Source organism: Pinus tabuliformis, chromosome 3_1 (genome assembly GCF_031772625.1).
Source record: "Pinus tabuliformis cultivar Carrire ecotype Pingquan chromosome 3_1, CPIR1, whole genome shotgun sequence".
Classification (NCBI taxonomy): Eukaryota; Viridiplantae; Streptophyta; class Pinopsida; order Pinales; family Pinaceae; genus Pinus; species Pinus tabuliformis.
The window spans coordinates 156,792,434-156,810,807 of NC_142301.1; the positions used below are offsets into that span (position 1 = coordinate 156,792,434).

Below are 18,374 nucleotides of genomic sequence, written 5' to 3' on the forward strand. Positions count from 1 at the left end.
TTGGCTTTACCTGCAAGAGCAAAATTCTCCTCTTCATTCTCAACCTTTAACCCCTTGCCACTGTTGCCATCAACAAGACTGAGCCTGAGCTCCTCCTGAGTGAAATCACTCCACAGGTGTTCCCAATCTGGTAGCTTGTCTCGTCCAGTTATTCCTTGAACGAAAGTTCGCCATTCCTTGGTAATCCCGTTTATAACTGTCTGCACTAGCTCATGGTCTTCTGGTTTCTCTCCTACAACTACAAGCTCATCTCAGACTCTCTGAATCTTGGTGAGATAGGACGCTACGTTCTCACCCTTTTGCATCTTGGTGAGCCTCAACTTCTCTTTGAGAATCATTTTATGATTTTTAGATTGATCTTGGTGTAGCTTCACAATGACATCCCACATGTCCTTTGTCATATTATTATCTGCAATATGTGGAACTATATGATCTTGAACTCCATCGAGGATCATCCTCTTCACCTTGGACATATCCTTCTTGTACTCATGGAAATGGATAGGATCTGTCGGTACAACTATAACAATTGTCACGAACTCCTTCAGACCAAGCTCATCCAATAGAAAGAGCATCCTGGCCTTCCAGACACCAAAGTTAGAAGCTCCGTCAAGTCTATCCTGATCTCTGAGACTTGCTGTGGCGATCTTCGCTTGCTTGGCTTTCTCCCAAATTTGAAATCTATGTGCTGGTCGATTTTGTTCACTGCTCTGATACCATGTAGAAAATCCACGAATTTCTGCAACTGCTAATATGACCAATCTGAAACTAATTTCTTTTCATATAAACACATAATTTCTCTACTAATTTTGCAATGGAATAGCAATAGAAATAAATACACAATCACACAACTCAACAACACAATTTTTTTTCCAGGGAACCCAACTGGGAGAACCCTCTGCTTGCTTGAGAATTTTATTGATAAAAGAATGAGCAATAGATCTCTTACAAAACACTCTTGTTTCAATAGAGAATACAATGATCTCCTTGCTTGAACTAAGCTTGAAACAACCTGCAAGACCCTTGATCCTTATGCCTTCTTGCCTTGCCTGGATGAGCTCCGAAATCCTTGTGCAAATCTTGGGAAATAGCCTCCTATTTCCTAGCGCATGAGGAGCTCCTATTTCTTAGGAAATTCCTCCTATTTCCTAGCACATTCCCAAGGCAAATTCTTTCCTCTATCAACTCGCACAAGACTCCTTGGCACTCTCTCTCACAAGCTCACACGCAAAACTAGTGCATATGATAATGAATACAATTGTGCATTCACTCCTTATAAGCAATTCGAATGGCTAAATTTGGCAAATTATATTTTAGTAAATTGATTTTGTGATTGATGAGTTAACTGAGTTGAACTAACTCATGCAACTCGTCTCATCTCAATTCTAGAACTTAAGATTCAGTCACTTGCCCTTTTCCCAAATTAACTCACACTAGAAGACAATAAACTTGGCCTTCCACTTCTGCTTATTAGTTAATTGCCTCATAACTCGTCCTAACTTTTAGGAACGAATCCTAAATTATAGGAATTCATCCTAACTTATAGGGAACTCGAGCATGCTAAAGAGAAACTCGTTGTGGTGGCTTTGATTGAGGTACAAATCAAGGAACCCTTTCTCGCTATCATTTTCAACAACACCAAATAGTTTCGACATGCATGCATCGTGAAACAAGATCCAAGAGATAGAGAGAGATCTAGTTTAAAGGAAGATCCAAGAGAGAGAGGAAGACAAGCTTGCTCCACTTGGTCACATCTATAATACAAGAATGAACAAGAATGAATAGATCATCATCTCCAACATTTTCTCCACAAGAGTAAACCCTATTATCTCACAAGAGAAAGCTCCCAACAAAGACACCTTTCCCTTTAATAATCATATATGAGAAATTACAAAGAGAAATAGGCCTGAAGCGAGAGAAAGAAGAGGGCCTTTCATCATTAGGAACCAAAGCAAGGAAGGATGAATTGAGAGTGCCCCTCATTCGGTTGGATTTTTGGATGAAGTCCACGATTATGATCAGATCATATTGAATTGTGTTCCAAAGTTTCTGATAAAAGTGTCCCATGAATCCATCAAGACCAAAAGCTTTATCTGGATCGAAGGACCAAGCCACCTTTTGAATTCCTTCTTTCGTGATAGGGAGCAAAAGCTTCGTGTTGTTTGATTTCGAAACTAGTTGGTGAATATGGCCTTAAAAATCTTGCACTAAATCTGCAACAATGTCTCCATCTTCTTTGTATAAGGACTCAAAGCGATTAAAAGTGGCATCCTTTATTCTATCTAGATTTGAAATAATCTCTCCATTAAGCTCCATATACTTGATTCTATTTTTCCATTCCCTTATTTTTGATTGTTTGTGGAAGAAACTAGTATTTTTATCTCCCGATTTCAGCCACAAACTTATTGATTTCAATCTCCAAATCTCCTCTTCTTCTTTTAATTTCCTATACAATTCTTAAAAGGTTTTCACTCTTTACCAAGCAAATCCCTAGTGATCAAAGCCTCTTTCATTTCCAAAATCATTCCCTTCGAATTTGATTTGATTTTCCCCACTTTCCTTTTATGACATTTTGAACCTTTCCTTCACCCACTTTTTTTTTTCCTCTTTTAAGCAGTTGCTTTTTTGCTCCCATATGAAGATAGGAGAAGGAATAACCCACCTTGACCATGCATGATGCACTAGTGGCTTAAAATCCTCATCATTCATCCATAAAGGGTTAAAACATAATGGGATGGGGCCCTTTAAATCTTCCAACTCTAAAACGAGCTTGGCTGGGTGATGGCTGGAACCACCCTTGGCCAAATGAAAGGAAGAGGGAATTTTTTTTTGAACCAAAAGATCGCTCCCTACTAGGAATCAATCCAATCTTGCAACAATGTGTTCAGGGCCAACCTTTTTGTTGCTCCAAGTAAATTTGGAGAGTTTAGGTTTGATATCAACTAGGTCCAACTGGGAAATCGGATCCTCCATCTTTTTCTAGAACTGGTCTCTTACAATATTGCCACCTTTCTTCTCCCATTGGTGAATCCTCCTAAAATGCAATTGGAGTTGAGAAGTGTTTTTCTTTGTCCTAACAGAGAATTCCAACATTTTACATTGTCATGATACATATTTGGCGTGTAAATGTTTTACTGTTTTGCAAATTTTCCCAAATGGGAGATGAATCAATCTAGTGATGATCCAATGCTGAGATTTTTCTTCTTGTTGAAGATTGAAGGAGGATGCCCATAGAATGCAAATTCCACTTGAAGTGCCCCTTGAACTTACCGCCATTGCTTTACTCCCTTTCCAAATTGTTTTGCATTTTGCTATAGCTAAATGTTCCCTTAATTTCGTCTCTTGCAAGAGGAGGACATGGGGATTCTTCGATTTGATTAAGCTTTTGATTTCAAATTCTCTTTTCTCACTGCCCACCCCCTGCAATTTCAGAGGATGATATTCATTATTTGCTAGAAGCTTTAGATCCCCCACTAGGATGAGAGCTAGAGGAACCAATTTTTTTTTTGATTTTTAGGTAGTCTGAAGGAAGGATCATTAATCAGTAATTGAGTTCCTTTTTCTTCGTCCCTTTTCGCATGAGCTGCCCATAGTGCCCGATTAGATTTTTTGCCCACTTTCCTTGTAGATTTCAGGGGATCAAAACCCCTTTCCATTTAATTTTCAATTTGTCATCATCTGAGGCAAAGAAATTGAGGTGAGATTTCTTTGCTTGTGGAGATTCAAAATCATCTTCCTTTTTAGCATCTTTTGCCAAGACTTTTTGCACAAGGCCATCTTCTAGTTCTTGAACTTTATTCTCATCATGGGATTTGCCATCTCCTTTTTCTCCTTTAGTCTGCTTTGCTTCTTCAACCCCCTGAGCTTCTCCTTCATCCTCTTCATTTTCCAAGGTAACAAGTTGATTTGCATGTTGATAAACCTTATTCCTAGCTCTTGTAGATGAATCTTTCCCCGCATTTTGAGGACTTGATGGAGGAGGAGGGGTCCCTTGTGGGGGGCCTGGCTCCTTTGGGGTTTTGGCATGTTTGTCCTCTTCTTCACTTTTAAATTTTCCATTGACCCCCATCATCCTGCTGCTTGAGGGCTTCCTCATTTTTTGGGCAATTCTTGGCAAAGTGCCCATACTCATGAGATTGTCTACACTTGAAAGGGATTTCATCATAATCCACTTGCTGAATGAAAGACCAATTATCTAATGTGAGCTGAATTACTTCCAAAAGGCCTTTCTCAAGGTCTACTTCTATACAGATACAAGCACATGCATACGTTGAATCTTTTAGTTCTGCTCTTTCTATGTATCTTCCCAAGGCATTTTCGATGTTTTTCAAAGTATCCTCATCCCAATAGTGAAAAGGTGAGGAAGTTTTACCCATACTAGAACTGCTAAGGGAACATTATTCTCAAGATTAAAAACCCAGGGTCCAACAATCCAAGTAAAGACCCTGAGCACCAATGGAGTAAGGGCCACTCTTGAATATGAGATCCTAATATTCTTCAAGTTCAAAAAAAAGGTGAAGAAACCTTTGCCGCAAAAGGCAAACTTTGTAACGAATAAAGTTTGTATACGCAATAGGATATTCAAAATATCTGGAATATAAGAATGTCCATCATAGAACAAGTAATACATTTATATAAAAATGTTTGAATGTATAAGAAATATGATATGTTTGGTTACAAATGAGGGCCTTGCTTATATATTAGACCGTTGGAAATACTAAGAGGGGGGTGAATCAATATTTCTTAGCAATTAACACTTTTAATCCTTTTTAGAACATTAGTTAATCTTTAGTTATTATTATTGTTCTCCTTCAAATGATCATAAACGATAATCAATAGTAGATAACACCATACAACAATGCAGAAAGATAAAACAGAGGACACAAAGATTTTTAGATGGAAAACCCCCTTTGGGTTAAAAACCATAGAACGTTTTTTTAGTAATTGTCTTTTCCCTGTTAAAAGAAAATTGATTACTTCAAGATTTCAACTACAACTGATGGAGGTCTCAACCCCCTAATTTACAGGCCACAACCTGTAGGACACTACTAAACCCTAATATCTTGCTGCAACCAGAAGGACGCCCCAACGCCTTGTAGATCAGGCCACAACTTGATGAGTGCCCCAACACTCTGTTTACCAGCTGCTATCGGAAAGGATGCTTCGCTGCCCTGTTAGTTTATCAACCACAATTGAATGGACGCCACAACGCCCTGTGCAAGCCACAACTTGCCCTAGCACCACCCTACCACCCTGAAGTGTTCTCAGGCCACAACTTGAAGGTGACTCCAATCACCTAGAAGAGTCGGTAGATCACATTTCACAATCTTCATAGTGGATACCCTGTACTCAGAATCAATATAATAAAGTTGTAAGGAAGATGTTGTATATTTGTCAAATCTTGGTAGCCACTAACCACAGCACATTGAAACTGATCACTGCACGATGTTGCATTACACACATAGATCACTGCACATCTAATCAATGCACATTTGATCACTGCTCAACATCAATAGCTCACAACACCGACTACCACTGCACGCCACGAATGAATAAGCATCAAGGCTCATATGCAGAGAATCACACTTCACGCTGCTTCACTATTCCAAACCGCTCACAACGCTGCAACCATTTGGCACTGCTATCAAATGATGGCACAAACCAAGGTGCCTTAGGTCATCCCGATGACCTGCAATCAGTGCTTTCGAACTGTGTCCTTGGAGACCTACAAACATACGTGTAATTATTGCTGCTCAGAGAGTCAATGCCTTGGAGCCATCATCACCCACTTCAATCAATGTCCAAAAATGTTGATTTCTGGTAGCATCAGATGTGCTCTAAGCCTCAAAATTTGCAAGGAGGCTTGAACTCATGTATTCCACAATACTCAGAAATCGTTTTGGGAAATTCCACCCGGAGACAGTTTTATTAAAATAATTAATTATTTTTAATGGTTGCTTAAGTCTAAACTTAGGAAATTAAAATAATTAAAGAGTATTAATCAAACTGAGGGTGAAACTTCTAGAAGAAGACGAGGATCAAGCCAAAATGATCTGAGCCATTGATTAGAATCTAATCTGGGTCGTTGGTTCTCAACGAGAAGATTATAAGAGGAGGCTTGATGGGCATTTGGAAAACACATCGGAGAGAGATCAAGAGATTGAATTTCTCAAAGAGGGCAGTGCAACAGTTGCTAGAGAGAAGATCGAAGTGATTTCTTGCAGTGAGGGGCAGGGATAGTTCTGGTTGGAGAGTTCCCTGATCTAGGAATACATCGTAGAGGAGGCAGAGAGAGATCCAGTAGAGGCTACGCTGGGCAGCGTAGGCTGATGTAGAAGAAACGTAGAGCTTGAGAGGAGATCCGTATTTCGCTGGAGAATTCGAGTTCTGAAGCCAAAAGCCGGGGTGTGATACCGGGAGGGCAAAAGTCGAAGTTCTAGAAGCAAAATGATCAATGAGAAGGAGTGACACAGACCCCAAAAGCAGTGATGCAGAACAATGCAGTGATTGCGTAGAAAATGCGTAGAGGCTGCTAGGGGCTAGACATTCAGTGGCTGGGTTAGTCTTGGATTGCCAGTGATAGTGTGAGGTATCTCTCACTCATCTCTCTGTTAGTCAGATTCTCTGTATTGGATAGCTAGCAAGGCATCCAAAGATTGTATTCAGAAAACTACTGCTTAATAATACAAACCCTCAGTTGTTGCATCGGTTTTCCCGCATTGGGTTTTTCCGGGGACATTTCTCAAAAAATAACGGTGTAATGTGTTGTGTATTTCTTTTTTGCTCAGTTTCTTGTTTCTGCATATAAGTTTAATTGGTGAAGGCTGCAGTTTATTAGTTTCGGTATTTGTTGTAGGATGCAGTAAATAATTTGTTCAGTAATTAACAAATAGAAGACACTTAATCAATTGCTGCAGTAAAAATTTGGGCTTCCAAATTTTCACAAAGAAGTCTGTCACAAACCCACTGTAACATTGTTACATAAATGTTGTCACATCACATCAATTAGGCAAGCTACAACATGCTTGTCAAGACAAGAATCTTGGTCATCACAAGTACATTCCCAAAAGACATAAGTCACTGTTTCACTGTTGTCAAGGTCAAGATATCATATCAATGGCTAAGTGTCAACTTGCTGTCCTAAATGTCAGGTCAAAGTCAATACATCATGTCAATGTCAATCTATATCACTTTATGACATTTTATATCACTGTCAAGTCATATGTCAACTTACTGTCATAAACCATTGGTGAATTCAAGTCAAGAGACCAAAGGACTGCTATAGTTAAGATACTAACGTTAATGCTCTTTGTTCATGTGCATAGGATCACTGTAATGCTGTAGGTGTCACTGTAACATGTTAAGCAAAGATGTTCTGTCATAGTCAATGCCATTGTCTACTATTGCAGTCTGAGGAAACTCTTGCTACATGCATAAGGTTGGTGTATCATTAGTTCTGGATATCAATCCCAAATCTCATCAACGTACTGTACATGTATCAAGGTTACTACTATGCCAAAGTCAAGACATTAAATGTTCTATGTCAAGTACAATGTCATTGTAAACAATAGGTGAGGTCTTGTCATTGTTTGCATTGTTATACTAGGACAGTTAACAAGTGTTTATTCATCAAAGGTCACTGTTTTATAATCTTGTCAATATTCTAAAGTCATATCATGGTGTCACTGTACTTTGGTTCAGAATTGCAATGAGAGGTTTGTCTACAAGGTGCTAAATCAATCATTGGCTTAGTGCATTTGTCTCTTGATATACCGTACTTGCTGCCAGTCTTCAAATGAACTTCGATGTCATATATTCACAAGAGAATTACAACATAAAAGTTACTGTTGTCTGACCTCCATCTAACTCAGAGATTCATAGTTACAACAGAGATAAAGCTCCACGTAAGTTGCTCTTAAGGTTACTGAAGTTCATGCAGATCTGTACCTCAAAATTTGAATCCTGCTCAAAACAATCAAGAACTAGGAGGGCTGAGATTCATTACAGGCATGTTCCTACAAGGCTAAAAGTACAAAGATATTCCAATAGAGCCGAAAACAAAGATATTCCAAATGATCTTTCCAAAGCTTCAGCCTATAAAAATAGTTCAGGAATCTGCTCTTAAAGAGAGCCAAAGGCTATAAAAGAGACTACTTTAGGATAGCAGCTTACCTTAGTAAATTCATTAATTGTTGTAGAAGCAAGACATACCCAAAAGCCACGAATAAGAATTCAGATCCCTCGCTTTTCCTTAGAGCACAGAATGCCGTCAAGTGATGTTGTCTTGAAAAGAAATTCAGAGCTTGATTTTTGTTTAGATGTATAATTTAGGAGAGCAATATGTGACATATATATAGAGTTTAGATGGCTAATGGTAGTTTTTAACTCTTTATTTTAACAAGGGTTTTTTTTAATTAACATAATATAATTGGTTACCTTAAGCCCTAAGTAAGGAGACTACTTGCCCATACGGTGAATAAATTTAGCCTTTAATGGGATGGAGGAATCTTATATTATAATCTATGTGTATGTGTTTTGAATGATGGATTTGGGAAGGGCTACTTGAAGGTAACCGTTGGAGGATTTTTATTATTATTTAAATATTTAGTTTTTAATTCCTTAGGATCCAAGTATTATCCCTTGTAGAGATAAAACCATGTTGAAGAATCTAGGGCAAATGTAGTTAATGTGATTCTTCTTAGGATGATAACTATTTGTGAGGTTTTCTTATTAGTACAATCTTTCCCCTTATTATTAGAGTGTGTCGTCTTTAGTTCATCAAATAGCTACCAAAACAAAGAGACAAGAACACAATATGTTTGGTTTTCTGTGAGGGCCAAAACCTCTCCCTCTTGGAGAGGAAAACCCATAGAAAATTCTTCTTATAGAGATTCCAATTGACGAATACCAAGACCATGACCCTTGATCTATTATGCCACTCCAAGACCAAGACACCTATCCTTTTCATCCTCAGTGTTTAGATCATCATCATTGCTGCACCAGTGAGGCCATCACTACTGCATCCATGAGGTCTTCATTATTGCTGCTTCACCATGTCAACAATGTCTCTTGTCTTCATTGAGATCTTCATTGTGACCTTGATTCCATGCCTTTATCAATGCACCAAGAGCTTCATTATGATCTTGTCTAGTATGTCGAGTATATTACTGTGGGATCATAGTTATGTCTGAGGCTATTCAATACACCAGGACAGTGACCATCCGAGAGACATAGAATCACTGTACTTTATCCGAGATTCTGTACCACTTTAACCATCCAAAAATACTGTCCACTGTACTTGTCCGAGGTTCATGTACTCCTGCTCATGTCCGAGATTCTTGTGCTCCTATGCCATCCGAAGTTTAGACAAACATCCGAAATCTGTACCTTACTGTCATGCGAGGAAACTCAGTCCTGTACCCATCCGAAATAACAGAGAAATCCGAGTTCCAACACCTCCGAAGTTGCAGAGATACTTGTCCGAGATTCTGTGTCTTTGTGGTGACTCTAGCCGCATATTTATAGTTGTCTGTCCATGTATTTAAGCCGACATGAACCAATGAATAGTTGTGTCTCCATATGTGAGCCGACATGACTCTTTTAGCTATTTAATTCATTTGCAGGGCGACATGACTTTGTTTTGCATCATTTAGTTTGCTGCCTTCTTCAAGAGGATTGTGCTTGTCTTGGAGGGTTGTTCTAGACCTTTATATAGACTTCTATACATTACATGTAGGTTCAAGAAGAGCATGACATTGACTCTTTGACATCCTAAGGCTCTCAATGGGAGCCATCTATAAAATAAACCTCTTGCTCATGAAACCCATGTAGCAAGGAATAATAATGAATTCATTTTCTTGTTTTACAAAAATCATAATTACAATGTCATGAAGACCGAACCTAGTTACACTTTCTTCAAAACTCCCTCTTAACTAGGGAGGTATTCATAATGGTACTTGGTCATTCTCAATCTGAAGAATTTCTCATAAGAAGAATCAGATTGGTAACCCATCTGTATAGCATCATAGTAACCAACATTATTTCCACAGCAAGGCCTTGATTGACAACTCTATCTCTCATCATATCAGAGCAGAATGTTGGCAAGACCAATGACCATAGACACCTTCATCATTGTCTCTCAAGGTACATACCCACCCGGGTGTTCACTGAGTATGACCTTCTAGGACTATTCTTATCTTTGGTTCCCAGCCGTCAAAGAATATCGGTCCTCTTGCCTACTCTTGTCTTGGATGCCTTACACATCCTCAAAGAGCATCAGATGCCAGATGATTACCCAATCCTCCATTCTTTCTTCCCAAATGAAGACAAGAATGTTGTGTCTATCTCTCCCTCTCAACTAGGGAAGATATGCCCATTCTTGTAAAGGAATGTACCCAAGTTCTTTTTGACCAGGAACTTGCCCAAGCTCCCTTTCAATTAGGGACTTGTCAGAGCTCCCTCTTAACTAGGGACTCTCCTTTTCATCAGCAACTTCTTCTTCGTGGGTCCTTCAACTGCTTGATCAACTTCTTTCCTTGATGTCATGAAATTCAGTTGAGCTTCTTCCTTGTAGGGCATTGGCCATCCATCACTTTCCATTTTGGTTTGTCATGTCATTCCTTTCTTCATGGAAAGTGGCCTTCTTGATACATATCTGGAACCTTCGTCATGTAGCTTCTTCTTTCCCATCATGCTTCTTTTAGGAATTTCCATCCACGACATGAATGCTAGTTGTATTTGTACTTACAACTCTTGTTCCAGTAGCCCTGCATGCACTCATCCAGATATTATTCAAGAAATCAAAACATAACATTAAATCAAATCGTACCTTACTAGATGGCTCTTCATCATGACATCTTCCTATAGGTATCAACATCCTGCATTCATGTTGACACATCTCCCAAAGATATCCATTATCAAGGGTCTCCATCTTTTTCAGACTTCCATCATAGTCTTCATATCCTTTTGGGAGATTTCCTAGTCGAATCTTCTTGGTCGTTTGGATGTTGATCGCCTTTATCATGGTTGCATATCTCACGATCTCTTCCTTCCTTACACATTCCATTCCCAGGAGCCTTCAATCAATGTTTCTTCATTGTGGTCGACCACCTTATACTTCATATGAGGACATATTATGTTGATTTCATCTAGTGTGACTTATGCCTTCATGCATCCTTTCAGAGGAGGAGATCCTTTTTCTTTTGATCATGCTTCTCAAGATAGAAGTAATGATCCATGTTACTTGCAACCATATTAAACACAAGCATTCATACCTCATTTTACCTTTAGGTCATCTAGGCTTCTTCCAGTAGCTTCCTTGATTGAAAAGACCTTCAATCCCTTGATCTGCTTCATTTCTCATGTCATCATACCGTCATCTCATGAATTCCATAAGTTAGATTTCTTGATGAAACACTTGCTTCTTCTCTAGATTAGTGAACCCTTCAATGAGGATTCCATCAGAGAATCTTGAGGATCTTGTATATCCCCATTTGGAAAATGTTTCCTTTTTGACTTGATGATGAGCCTTGTCGTGGATGACTTATTCCTTTTCTTCAATGAGGTTCCCAAGAGCTATATCCTTCATGTTTGATTGCCATGGATTTTTGTCCTTCATGATTCCCATGGTGATGTCACGAGCTCTTGTTTCTAATGCTTCCATGATGCCAAGATGTATCTTATTATCATTCTCATATCTTATAATAGAAGCTTATGATATGATCCTTTTGTGAGGGATACTATCTCAATCATAGTAGATATCTGTTACTCCCTATTTCCCTGGCTCTTTTCTTCAACTTCCTCCATCTATCCGGTGATATGAGCTTTCATAATCTTTCCATAGCATTGAATCTTAGCTATACTATTTGTTTGAGGACCAAACTTTATTTCCTTTCTGCCCATGTTCGAGTCCTTTATCCTTCAATACTTTTGTCATCAACTTGTCTTTCTCTATCTAGCATAGAGATCATAAGTCGTCGAATGAAGTAACTTTCTTATCCCATGGATATTTGTTACCTTGATTGTTAGTGCATTATGAATCAATGATGGTTATCTTCCTTCCTAGATCTTGTAGATGGGACCTTATGAAGATATCCTACATCCTTTGATACCTTTTACTTTCATGTAGATTAGATTTCATGTGACCACCTTCATTACACCTTCAGAGAATGAGTTTATCATATACATCTCTGTGATATCTCCCTTCTTGCTACATAGGATTGAGAGGACCTTGAGAGTTTCCTACCATGAATTTAAATGAGACATTTTTCCTTGGAATGTTTACTAGACTTCTCTTATCTATGAGGATTATGACAATCCTCCTTATTCTATGCAAGGAATCTTGATGACCCATCCAACCTATAGATCTCCTTGCAATCATGAAGTCATTTTACCAAATTGATTAATGAAAATACTTACTTGAGATGTGAAGATGAAATCTTCACCTTGATCATGTTGGAATTGGTTGAAGTAGATGTATTGATGCTTCCTCCGGATGAGATCCTTGATGTACTGATAAGAAGATTGCCTTCTTTACCTTCGAGCTACCTTGACTTATACATCTGACAAACTGTTGATATACTTGGGCTACATAAGTGGACTTATGGAACCTTGTAGTGTGAAACATCGTGTAGAATCATAGAGTATTGAGGTTGCTTGCCATGATGTATAGAGACCCATCAGTTAGTATTGCTATATCATAGGACTTCTTCATTTTATATTGAGTACTGTCCATACAAACTTCTATATATGCCCTCGAATATGTATCATCAAGCTCCGAGAATCTGAGATGTCAAGACTGTTCCTTTTATAGAAAGGATTCAATCCGAGGTTGAAATCCTCATATTGTGGCACCGAGACTGTGGGTAGAATGGGACTTGTGAAATAAATGTCATCTGGCTGTGTATATACGAATTCAACTGCTGTATGAACTCTCCTAACCGATTCTTCTGTCTGTGATCATTTGCATCTTTTGTCCGAGTTTTCTGAGGCTAAGAATGTGGGAAGAATCCCAGTATAGGCCATCAAGCTATGGGAGACTATCATCTGAAACTGTGACTTTGTATACTGCTATTGTAGGCTGCTTCTTTGATCTAGGTCTTGATCTTTGAATGTAGATCTTGATCCCTTGTCTTTGACATTCTTCGACCTGTTTTGATATTCTTCTTGAAGCTTGATCCTTGAATGTTTTTGAGACTTGATCTTTGAATGTCTCTTTGCTGCCCTTCCTTAGACTTCAACACCTTAGCTCTGATACCATGTTGAAGAATCTAGGGCAAATTTAGTTAATGTGATTCTTCTTAGCATGATAACTATTTGTGAGGTTTTCTTATTAATACAATCTTTTCTTATTATTAAAGTGTGTCTTCTTTAGTTCATCAAATAGCTACCAAAACAAAGAGACAAGAACACAAGATGTTTGGCTTTCTGCCAGGGCCAAAACCTCTCCCTCTTGGAGAGGAAAACCCACACAAAATTCTTCTTATAGAGATTCCAATTGACGAATACCAAGACCATGACCCTTGACCTATTATGCCACTCCAAGACCAAGACACCAATCCTCTTCTTCATCATTGTTTAGATCATCATCATTGTTGCACCATTGAGGCCATCACTACTGCATCCTTGAGGTCTTCATTACTGTTGCTTCACCATGTCAACGAGGTCTCTTGTCTTCATTGAGATCTTCATTGTGACCTTGATTCCATGCCTTTATCAATGCACCAAGAGCTTCATTATGATCTTGTCTAGTATGCTGAGTATATTACTGTGGGATCATAGTTATGCCGAGTTTGTTCAATACACTAGGACAGTGACCATCCGAGAGACATAGAATCACTGTACTTTATTCGAGCTTCTGTACCACTTTAACCATCCGAAAATACTGTCCACTGTACTTGTTCGAGATTCCTGTACTCCTGCTCATATCTGAGATTCCTGTGCTCTTATGCCATCCGAAGTTCAGACAAATATCTGAAATCTTTACCTTACTGTCATGCGAGGAAACTCAGTACTGTACCCATTTGAAATAACAGAGAAATCTGAGTTCCTGCACCTGAAGTTGTAGAGATACTTGTCCGAGATTTTGTGTCTCTGTGGTGACTCTAGCTGCATATTTATAGTTGTCTATCCATGTATTTAAGCCGACATGAACCAGTGAACAATTGTGTCTCCATATGTGAGCCGACATGACTCTTTTAGCTATTTAATTCATTTGCAGCCTGACATGAATGTGTTTTACGTCGTTTAGTTTGCTGCCTTCTTCAAGAGGATTGTGCTTGTCTTGGAGGGCTATTCTAGACCTTTATATAGACTTGTATACATTACATGTAGGCTCAAGAAGAGCATGACATTGACTCTTTGACATCCTAAGGCTCTCAATGGGAGCCATCTATAAGTAAACCTCTTGCTCGTGAAACCCATGCAACAAGGAATAATATCAAATTCATTTTCTTGTTCTACAAAAATCATAATTACAATGTCATGAAGACTGAACCTAGTTACACTTTCCTCAACAAACCAAAATTTAAAGCCCCTTGTAAGTTCAAGATATTATTTGAGGTCTTTTATGAAATATCTTAACCACACATAAGATGGAGAAACCCTTCTTCCTTGAGTTAAATAAGTGCTAGTTTATGGTGGGGTGCCATGTCACCATGCATGGGGTTTTAGCCAAGAAACTGGGGTCACCATTTCAATTGTGAATATCTCTCAAACCAGGATGCCTCTCAGGGCATACCACATATCAACAGAAACGTCTTTTTGAGGAGAATCTAATGACATAGATCTTTGAACCAAACTCAATGATCTGACCTACCAAAAGCCCTCGACAAAGTTGGGGTTCATCCTTAGTCCAGGGAACCCAAAGCCTAGGACTTGGGTTTTTAACCATCCAATAGTATAGCTTCCATCTTGATGTAATCCGACAATTACTAAGAAACGTTCATTAACCAATTGACATCAATGAATGGTGTTTTTGGTCAATGTCAAATCTAGTCAACTCCATGGGTTGACATCAATGACAACACCATCCAACAATCTCCCCCTTTGTCATTGATGGCAACACATGTACTCCTTCTGCGAGTACAACTCCCCCTGCCTTCATGCTATACCTCCTCGATATTTCGATCTCCTTCTCAGGTTCCCCCCCCCCTTGACATCATCAATGGCAAAGGGTTACTGTTAAAATTGGCAACTAGGGCCAAATTCCACTTTGGACAGCTCCTATGGGAAATATTATTGCAGCATTGAATTCCTCTTTTTGAGAGGACCAAAATTGATCTAAAGAAGATCGCCAAATTTGGATAAGGAAAAATGGGTTTTTGAATTTATGTTTCTCTCATATAAATTATCAAGGTCAGCCTCTTCCATAAATCGGCTCGATCAGCTCAAAAGTCACGTCTCTTCATCTTCACCGATTTGTATAAATAGAGGTGGTCTTCAACCTCATTATACATATTACTTGTGTATCGTTCTTGTGATAGTTCCTCGTTGTGGCAGCGAAGTTGGTTGGAGGAGAAGACAAGATTGTTCTGGGCATATTTCTCTTCTTCCATTGCAGGTCCGAGTTATCTCCAGGCTGAACGCAGGCATAAAGGTAGACCTAAACTTTATGGGTATGTTTTATGATATGAGGTCTCTCAATTAAGTATGCCACAGCCTCATCGAATCCTCTTCAAGCAGGCCGCAGTCTTACTGATCATTTGGGAAGTGTAGAGGCAAGTATTTGTGAGGGTTTTGTCCCTGTCCTGAGGCCGCAGGTAGGAGCTGTACCTACTACCTACATCTTTTGGCAGAGGTGTTTGATTAATGAAAGACCAAATTTAAGGCCTCCTCTCCAAGCCGCAGTTACAAAAGGAGGACACAGGCCTTTGCTGTGGGTAACAGTCATATGGAGGACTGATTGTATGGGCCGAGAGGACTAGGTAGACTCCTCTACCTTAGCCGCAGTTACTGTCAGTAGCAGCGCAATAATCGAAGGAGTTTGTCTCCTGACTAGAAGGTTGATTATCTATTATGCTATTTCAAGCAGACTGATGTAGGGTGCCCTGTGAAGTATTTCAAGGCCTATAACCGTGTGTAGGGCAGCAAAGGATGATAGGTGTTTGGACATGAGAACTAAGAGATTGGAGCAGTTGATAGGAGGCATTTTGGAGCTACTATGTGAGACTGTGGTGATCTGAATATAACCCTAACCAGGTCAAGCCTCTACAGCAGTATGTCATCAGCCTTGCATATCATGGCCATTTTTGGCAAGTCAATTTTGACTCTGAACTCTTGTACTCTTTCTCTGCTGAACACTTGATAATAATAATATGAAGATTTGATCAAGGGTTTTCCCCATCTTGGGTTTTTCCCTGGCTTGAGCCATATCCTTGTGTTCTATTGTCTTGGCTTGTTCTCCTCATTTACTGTCTATGTTCTTTGTTCAGTTGCTGTCAATGTAATTATGAATTGCCAATCGAAGTAAAAGGTCTAATGAAGAACATTGAAGTAACCGTCCTAAGCAAAGAACATGTTAACCTAAAATTAACATGGTATCAGAGCTCAGGTGAGGACAAGCCCAAGTGAGAGAAAGAGCAATCCTTTGTAAAAGTCTCCATGATCTCCTTCATCTGGAAATCTGAAGGTGAAAACTGCAGTCATTTGAAGTCTCATCCCTTGCTCAATATGAGATACTTTGACTCTGCCGTCTTCAAGTTACGAACTCCCTATTTCTTTCATCAAATCTGAAGTGGAATCCTGAAGTAAAGAGGACATTCATTAGCCATTTTTGAGCCTAGCACAAGAACAAGGATACTGAATTATTTCAAGATCAAGGGATCCGTTTTAATTGCAGGCATTCATAAACTTTCAGCTTATGTTAAGAGCCAAATTTTGAGGCTTGGATCCACTTCAGATCTCTGAAGCTTTTTGGCACCAGAACAAGGTTATTACAAATGTGAGTGAAATTCTGAAGCAAGCCTTGAAAACGTTCTTTGATAGCAAAAGTTCAGATTTCTTATAAATTTCCTAACTTTCATATGCTTGCAGCTCTATTGATATGTCTAAGGTGAGGCTGTTGTTAAGCCCTTCATCAAGACAGACTTCTGAAGCAGTCCAATTCGTAAAAGAGTCAGAGGCAACATGAATCTTCGGACTCCTTATCACTGTAGAGCTTGGATCCCTGGTTATTCATTGTTGGGAATTTGATCTAGCTGAGGCATGCATCACAAGGTATGTGTTTGAAGTTAAAGTCTGTGGTTGAAGAACAGATTTTTGGCCTGAGATTATTGTGGTCACATCAAGGTTGTCACAATGAGCCTAAAGGCTTGTGACTGTCTGGTTACTCAAGCTGCAGCCACCATTTACATATTACTTTCGTTTGAACCCTCCTAGTCACAATCATGTGCATGAATCTCTTGCAAACAAGGACAAAGATGAGTACAGGTGTGTTTCATTGTGGTATAATGTGAGTAAAGCTCCCTGAGTTGTGGCCGTAAGAGAAGAGATGAAATTCGCATAGAATCTGGAAGTCTGATTCAAACACTCTCTTCCAGCATTGTTTGGGTAGACTAATGATGATCATTGCAGCAACCTATCAGTAAATTTATATGCAGCTCTTCATTTATTATTCTTGAGTACTGAAGAGATCAAAATTATATTGATGTTCAAATAATCTTGAGAATACTGGCATCAATGGTGAAAATGCTGAACAAGTGGATAGCATACTTTAAATTACAACTTCCGTATTTAGGTCGTGCTACTGTTTGTTAAGAAGAGATGCGTGAACCAATGTCTGCAAGTTAAAACTGTCTCAGAGCCCTATCATCATCGTGAGGAGGGTTTGTTGGTATCGTCATAAAATTATCCAGTTGACAGTTGAATATATTCCAAGTTCTGAAGGAAAACTCCAGTTTGTCACTTCAAGTTGTCCAGAACAAATCATATTGCAGATGCAAGGCATTTCCTAATAATAAGAGTATCTGTGACCTGGAAGGCTCAATTGAAAGCAAACCATCTTGACGCCTCAGTATTCTCACGGTATCAACAGTAATACTGCCTGGGATATCTAAGTTCTACTATGACTGAATCCATGCATCAATCTCCTGGAATCAATATGTTCTATCAATCATCTAGAAATCTGTTGGATAATGGATTGATAGTTCTTATATGCACGTGCTACTGCAGTATCTTCGACTTTGGCATTTTGATAAGGGGTGAAGCACCCTAGGGGTCTTCATTCCTGAAGAACAGTTACAAGATATTGACATCCCTTTTCAGGCCTTTGATCGTAAAGTATGAAACGGATGTGATGGCAAAAGATCTCTACCATCTGGTGAGTAATCTGTATCCGAGTTTCTGAGGAATGCAGAGAAGAAAGGTTGGATCAATCAAGT

General features: G+C 39.1%; 1 pseudogene across 4 annotated transcripts in view; it reads left to right on the forward strand.

Moving 5' to 3' along the window:
• The window catches only part of LOC149186270 (F-box/kelch-repeat protein SKIP4 pseudogene), an 85,384-nt pseudogene that overhangs the window by 23,817 nt on the left and 43,193 nt on the right, over positions 1-18,374 (forward strand). Inside the window, exons 3-4 of one of the 4 annotated variants that reach the window (XR_016255688.1) lie at positions 15,496-16,936; positions 17,029-18,313. The exons of 1 other annotated variant lie outside the window; for it this stretch is intronic. The product of XR_016255688.1 is annotated as an F-box/kelch-repeat protein SKIP4 pseudogene, transcript variant X2 (transcript). Of the gene's footprint in view, positions 1-7,414; positions 7,436-15,495; positions 16,937-17,028; positions 18,314-18,374 lie in introns of those variants that run through there. 2 more of the 4 variants (XR_016255689.1, XR_016255690.1) reach the window with 2 other exon arrangements.